The following is a 7,647-nucleotide window of genomic DNA, read 5'->3' as shown; positions in this document are numbered from 1 at the left end:
TTAGGTTGGCTAGAAATCCCTGATTTCCCCACCAGGTCCCAGACCTAGACAACGTATCCCTGACACATTTTTAATCTAACCCACGACCGTAGAGAGCGTTTAGGTTGGTTGGAAATCCCTGATTTCCCCACCAGGTCCCAGACCTAGACAACGTATCCCTGACACGCTTTTTATCTAACCCACGAATACAGTTTCTTAGTGGTTTCCACACGACTCACTACTTTTTTCTAAAAGATAACGAAAACTTTTACCGTTTTTCTGTCTCCCGGTGAGGTCCTGGTTCGACGGGATCCTTCACTGTCCCACGGGACGGCCGCGGATCAACACCTAGGTGGTCCCCCTCCGTGAAGGTCGGCGGGGCTGCCGGCAGGTTTAATGACCTGTTGTTCCTCCGTCGCCCCGACGGGCAGGTATCGGATCCCGGGTTTCGGCACCAATTAATGTTGGGTTCAATTCACCAAACTTCTATATAGTCTAATTTGTCTAATGAGAAAGAACCACACCAAGAGTCAGAAAGACGTTTTAGAAGTCACTTCTGCAGAAGGGAGAGAGCCGTTGATCCCCACTGAGCCAGGAACGAGCCTGCCTGTAGGATTCAACTCAGCCACTCACCCTTCTCCATGGGTGGACTCGTTTTTATTTAGAAGCACAGCGTTCAGTAGTCATAACACACATGTCCTTTTCCTCTTGGTTATCTCTAGTTGTTATTGCATACTGGAACAACTTGTTATTGCTCAAAGGTTGTACTGTCTCTGAGCGTTATAGGTAGGAAGCATGTTGTTTCATATCAGACAGTAATGAAAACCACATAACTGTTTCAATTGGAACATGTTATTCTAGGCTTATACTGAACGTAATTTAGATAGATTGGTGAAAGCTTTCACAATGATTGAGACAGATCCTATATGAAACATTAACTTCTTACAAACGCTATATGTCATGGAGCTCCGCCCCCTAGAGGGAGTTTAGCTCCTAGTGGTTCACGGCGGAGCGGGCCAAGGATGTACTCCCTGCCGGACCCAACCAGCATGACTCGCAGGGTTCAGTTAAGAAACCGTCCCATAAAACCCCAAGACGGAACATCCCAGATAACTGACGAGGTCAGAGAAGGAATGATCAAATGCGTTAATGATGAAAATCCACCCCTAGGGCAGACCTATGAACACATAGGCCACCCTAGGAAAAGAAAAGGATGTTGAGCTCAAGTGAAAGGGAAACGTATACGTTCCACATAAAACACAACAATAACTTACGCACCACACATCACGAGATGAGGGGCATGAGAATACAGACACACAAAAAACACAAAATGTCAGAAACCCCAGGGAGGAGGCAAACCTGAGCTAAGCGTGTTGGGGGGGTAGCAACAATACTCCTGAGCTAAGCAGACTACTGGATTTCACATCAAAGCAGAAATAGAATCAAAGCAAAGCACGAGATTCCATAGAACAGTTCAGAGGATCTCGGGAGAACCGAACGGACAAAGATGCGGGAGAAACGTCCAGTAAATAGAAACAGACAAACGCCAAAAGCAACGACTACAACGCCGCAGCGCAGATGTCATCTACTCTGATCCCGTGAAAGAGGGCAAGAGGGCAGAGGAGGCTTCAACACCACACGTGGAGTGTGCACGGAGACCCTCCGGAACGACAGAACCAGACCAGTAGGTCAAAGTGATGCAGTGAAAAAGCTAGCGGGAGAGACGCGGCTTAACAGATAAACAGCTAGGGAGTCAGTCTGATAGAACTGGTGAGCTCCACGTACAGAGTCAGAGCGCATATCAGGCACAGACAGTGGAGCCTCTCACCCTCATCACACATGTGCAGAGGAGGGAAGAAGGCCTGTAAATCGATAACTCTAGATTGAAAAGAGCTGGTGATAACCTTAGGTACGAAGGACGGGTTAGGTCTCAGCGTAGCGCAGCCTAAGTCCTTCCTGATAGCCAGACAACTGTCATGGTAATTCAATCGATCGACACTCTTAAAGGAGTAAGAAACAGAGACAAAATTCTCCAGGCACCATTTTAATATCATTTGCAAATAAGAGAGACGCGTCAACCGCTTACAAACATAATCGTCCGAGGAGTCTCTAACTCCATGCAGGTCATTCAACAGTATATATAACATAGAAAAAGGGGTGTGTTAAGTTGTTAGCCATCTGTCTTGTGTCACTTAGGTTTTACCCAAAGGGCGGGCTGTCCCCCCACTTTATCCTTCCTGCCATAATGTTTACTGTTGTGTTTACCTAAAAATCCCCCCAAGGACCACATTCCTGAGGATCAAAAGACTGACACCCTTCTTTGTCTAGGCAGGAGGACATGGCCCAAATACCTAATAATCCTCTGATATTATACAGACATGTGTCACAATCAAAGTAAAGATCTACATACCAGCCAATGGAAAGACAGACATTTCCCAAATGCATTTCTCAAAAAGCTCCATAACCAGAGGTGGGGGACTCGAGTCACATGACTTGACTCGAGTCACAATTTTCATGACTTCCCAGATAACAAAAATCATGCGGCCCAGATCTGGCCCAGATCCTTCATAAGTTCTGGGCCAGATCTGTAAAACGGACCTGGGCCGGTGTCCTTTAGCACAACGGGCCAATGCCGGTGCGGATCCGGTTTTCACATCTGGGCCGGCACTGGCCCAGCTCCAGAACGGATGAGAATTATTTTATAGTGATTTGGGCCAAAGGTGGGCCAGATACTGGATCCGAGTCTCCAAGATACTCTGGGCCACATCTGGACTGGCACTGGGCCAGCTCCATTTATTAGTTCTGGCCCGGATTCACACCACCTCTGGCCTCATAATACCACAAAACAAACCATATACAAAAATACAGATTTTTTTCAGTTAAAGGGATAGTTTAATTTATTTTAGATGTTGTGCATGATTCAGCTTGTGCTATGGGTCCTAGTAATAGATATCAGTGAAGGAATACCATTTCTGTCTGAGAAGCCAAAGGGTTACTGGGATAGTTTCAACCACAGAACTTATGGCAGGCTACAATTATAGGATGGAAGTCTGCTACTAACAGTTACTTTCATTCTCAATTAATCTGTTGATTTTTGTTTCTATTAACTGACTGGTCTATATAATGTATAACAAATATTATGACTTGTATTTACCACGGTACACTAAAGCTGATGATACACGGAGCAACTTTTAGAGCAATCGTACTGGGCAACGTTGCCGTCAATGGTAATGAGTAAATATTACTACCGTAATCCCCTTCCCCCACCATCTTAAGACTTCTTGTTTTGATAGAACAGATTTTAAATTTTATTTAAAATGTCTGAGATAAAAAGACAGGACAGAAACACATTTTACAGCTCATTTCTCTCTTTAACAACTGTAGGAATAAGAAACGTCTTGTAGGAACAACTACAGGACAACTGTAGGAATAAGAAACTTCTTGTAGGAACAACTACAGGACAACTGTAGGAATAAGAAACTTCTTTACTACCACATACCTATGACACAGGTGTTTTTTTTGTTTGTTATTTTTTAAATTAAAGCAGAAAAAAAAGCTAAAGCCAGCAGAGAAACGAGATTCTACGGCCTAAACACACAAGATGTAACGTTTTAATTAGCGATAAGTTTGTCTTAATAGATAATACCTGCCAGCCATTTAGATTTTAACCATTTTCCATGACCATGGTATAAATAACAAAGGTTTTATAGCCAAAATACAATATCCAACTCTAGTCATATGAAACCCAGAAAAAACTGCAAAATGTTCATACGCGTTCTTTGGTGGCTTTACAGGAAACATTGATGAGGCAAGTGAAGTGGGAATGCCACAACTCTCACATAACACCCAACAAATCATCAGTGGTGGAAGAGTGGGGGATGGCCGATGCGTTCATTTCTGCAAAGTATAAAAGAATGTTCAGTTAAAAAAGATCAGTGATGCGGTTTTTAAATGCTACATTGCTTGTCAGCACCCAGTCACATATGTGCTCTGATTAATTTGGCATTCACTTAACAAGGGCTCGAACAATTCAATTTAGTATTGAATTGAATACTAAATTCATCCATGCAAAGCTTCGTTTAATCCATATAACTATATAGAACACTGTTTTGCATGGACATTTATTACTGTCGCACATCGCGCTTATGCTGTGAACACAACGTAATTATGATGGCGCTGTTTGCAAAGTGGAGGAAGAGAGAGAATAGGGAGGGGCGAAGAAGAAAGTGTCTAAAGTATGGGATTATTTCAAGCTAAAAGAAAACAACAACTCAGTAATGTTGCAGTCCGTCCACCGTAAAACAAAATTGATGTCGCCTCGGCAACATCCCGACGGCACCTGCCACAGCCCCGCCAGCAAGCAAGTCTCTTACCACGGTTAATGAATGGCCTCTCTGGCCATGGCACGTTCTTTGCGGCCACCTCCACGGTCAGAGGCCAGGTTGAACCAGCGGATGGCGTGCTGGTTAATCTCGTTGTCCGATGCGCTGCTAGCAGCTTGGTTCTTCCATACAGCCTCTGTTAAGAGAGAAAGTCAATTGGTTGATGAGCCGTCATTAACAGAAATTCTGAAAATGACCTCTAAGTCAAGCCAATAACCCACTGTTTTGAGAAATGCTTTAGATGTTGCCCATGATTACCATTGTTGGTGTGGCAGTAGACCTAATTTTCTGTAGCCTTTCATTTAGTAACTCAAAACAAATGAATAACTAATCACATCTAGATTGTATTGGATCATCCTTAAATCTCAGTGCATCTTATCATTCTAAATTTATCTGTGTGGATTCTGTATCAGGTCATGGATAGGCATTGGCGGGTACCGGTTTCAAGGTTTCCCACGGTATGAAAAAGTAAAGGTTACAAAACCACAATTTTTACCGTTGCTATGTCATTAATCTGCCAAAGATGTAAAGTACAGGAATCCCGCAGCGTAGAGAGTAACACGGCCCTCCCCCTCTGTTTGGTGCAGTAGTCAGTGGCCTGTGTAGGATGGCCGAAGGAGAGGAACCCCTCAACATTTCCCCAGTATCTCCAGGCAGAGGACATTTAGGGGAATCACGTTTTCTGACAGCTCTTTCAGAGGTGTGTCAAGCAGGCTACAGACTCTTTTTAATGTCGTTCAGAAATTTTCAAACTAAAAGCTCTCAATTCAACTCCAAGTAAAGCATTACGTGATTATGTGAGTAACCGGTGCTGTCATGACTGCAATCTATTTCAGCACCGCTATCAAAGTATTTTTTTATTTTTATTTTTTTGCTTTAAAGTTGCATCCCTTATATCTAAAAATCCATCCATCCATCGTCAACCACTTATCCTGCGTACAGGGTCGCGGGGGGCTGGAGCCAATCCCAGTTTACGTTGGGCGAAAGGCGGGGTACACCCTGGACAGGTTGCCAGTCCATCGCAGGGCCACACATAGACGAACAACCACTCACACTCACATCTAAGGACAATTTAGGGACACCAATTAACCTAGCCTGCATGCCTATGGACGTATATATCTATATCTATATATTTAATTGTTCTCATCTACTAGTCACCTCCACATATACTACAATACGTATACTAAAATACTTACTGATCAACAGAGTTTGTGTCAGCATTTCTTTAAAACCTCTTTTCCCGTTTACTCCTTTCCAATTAATCTGTTTGGCCACTGTGTTTGAGAAAATCCTTAAGTATATTCCAAGTTCTGTCCTCCTACAGCACCTAGAGCCGAAATCTGACAATACAGAAAAGCATTTCAGATCAACAGAGACAATTGCGCAAATTGCATGTCGGTTTACTAAATCATGAAACAAACAGTACAGTAAACAACAGTTTAGCTTTGAAAAAATGGGTTACAACATTAAACTCTATCAATACAAACAAAATTCTCTCTTTTTTCTTGTTTTAAAATCGACGCAGATGCAGTTCTGCATGTAACGTTAGTATGTGTACAATCAGGAGTAGGCTGAGCATCTATCAGTCAATTTTGACCGGGTTTTAACTTCTTACGTTCGTTTTGAACAGCACCAATTGACAGCACCTCACAACTAACGTACAACATCATTGTAAGTTAACCAACGTTAAACAGCATTAATGTTTTATGCTAGCTACACACAAAGTTGTTTATTAATGCTAGCTAGCTTATCAGTTCATTCAGTTAATTTAGCTAACCCAGCTAAAAAGCGTCCGTTAACCATATGCCTCTTAAATTAACGTTAGCCATCGTAAGAAGTTAAAACCCGGTCAAAACATTCCGAAATGATGTTAACAAGCATTACAAACAAGCACACTAAACTGTTTGATAATTGTTTGGCATCGTTCAACTTACCGTTATAAACTCTTTCCACAAAGCTTGCAGTCCGAATTGATCCAAAGAAAGACCAACAGTTCGCGCGCTCGTTCCGACGAGTCCGGGCCAGAACTATTATGATTCCGCCGACTGATGCCTACTCTTGATTACACAGACTACATGCGGGCCGTATCTGGAACGGGGCAGTAAAACGGGCGTGACTGTTACACGGATCTGCCGGTTTGGAGGCGGATCCGGCCCAGAGTCAGCTGCTATCTGGGTTGTGACTTGCTTGATTAAAGTATGAAAATGACTTGACTTGACTTTGACTTGAGAACAAGTTACTTGAGACTTGACTTGAAGTGGAAGACTCGACAATGACTTGAACATATAATAAACAAACAGCAATAAAATTATTTTATATGTTGTGACATCAGCACATCAGCGTATGTGCCTTTAACGCTGCACAATTCAAACCGCGCCAAACATGGCAGACAGTAACGTTAGTTGAGCTCCACAAATAGTATCGTTTGGATACAAGGACTTTGAACTGGACCGTGTTAAAAAGATTGGCCAGATGCAAAATATGCAACAACGTCAAATTTCATTCGTTATTTTAAGAACCACAAGGAAAGGTAAGAAAGTAATCTCTTTATATTCAGTTTCACTAAGATCTATAACGATTAAGTTACTAATGTAATGAATTTATCTTTTGTTTGTCATAATTTGGCCTTGGTTGCATATTAGGTTTTTTTTTCTTGTTAGAAATGTGACCATTATCATTACTGAATACGTCTGGTAAATAGATGTAAGGGAATTTGACTATAACAGCCTGAATTTTAATGTTGATGGCATGTATATTATTACACGTAGGCTATAATGTCTGTATTAAATGTGGGCATTTTCAAGTGTTTGTGGACTGCGTATGGAAACTAAAAAGCATTGTGCTTACACCATAACAGTTAACTTTACTGCATGAAAGGCTAACATGGAGGCGCCGATGTGATTACTAGCACCTAAACATTTCGAAGAAGTTTTTACAGCGTAATTATATATTAGGCAGTTTTTCAGTCACAATAATTAGTTAATAAGGTTGTTATTATTAGCCCTTATTACATGGATTGGCTGAATTCCAGTACAGAATGCGTTTTATTTATTGATAACAGACCGTTGCCATGAAAAACAGCGCGTTTCTATGGACGCAGCAGGATTCTAACCAGAGACGGACTATTTTCTTTAGAGGAAGCAATACAATCGTTTTTAAATCAATAAATTCCTTTTGAAATCAATATTTTGTGTCAAATTATAGATTTATTTGGTAGGTAGCCATGTAATAAGCGGGTATAGCGAGGCGGTTGTTATAGCGAATACAACCCCTTCAGGCTGATTCA

The 7,647-nt window shown here is 41.9% G+C and overlaps 1 long non-coding RNA gene across 1 annotated transcript; it reads right to left on the bottom strand.

Annotated features, from left to right (window-relative positions):
* Positions 1-3,306: 3,306 nt before the first annotated feature.
* Positions 3,307-6,476, bottom strand: LOC117592890. Its single transcript, XR_004574621.1, has 4 exons — positions 6,296-6,476; positions 5,558-5,701; positions 4,353-4,497; positions 3,307-3,876 (listed from the first exon to the last, which is right to left on the bottom strand). It is a non-coding gene; the product is annotated as an uncharacterized LOC117592890 (long non-coding RNA).
* Positions 6,477-7,647: the final 1,171 nt, after the last annotated feature.

This window comes from Esox lucius, chromosome 17, assembly GCF_011004845.1.
Source record: "Esox lucius isolate fEsoLuc1 chromosome 17, fEsoLuc1.pri, whole genome shotgun sequence".
Lineage (NCBI taxonomy): Eukaryota > Metazoa > Chordata > Actinopteri > Esociformes > Esocidae > Esox > Esox lucius.
Note: the sequence above shows the minus strand (reverse complement) of the source record. Positions and strands in the feature narration are given on the sequence as shown.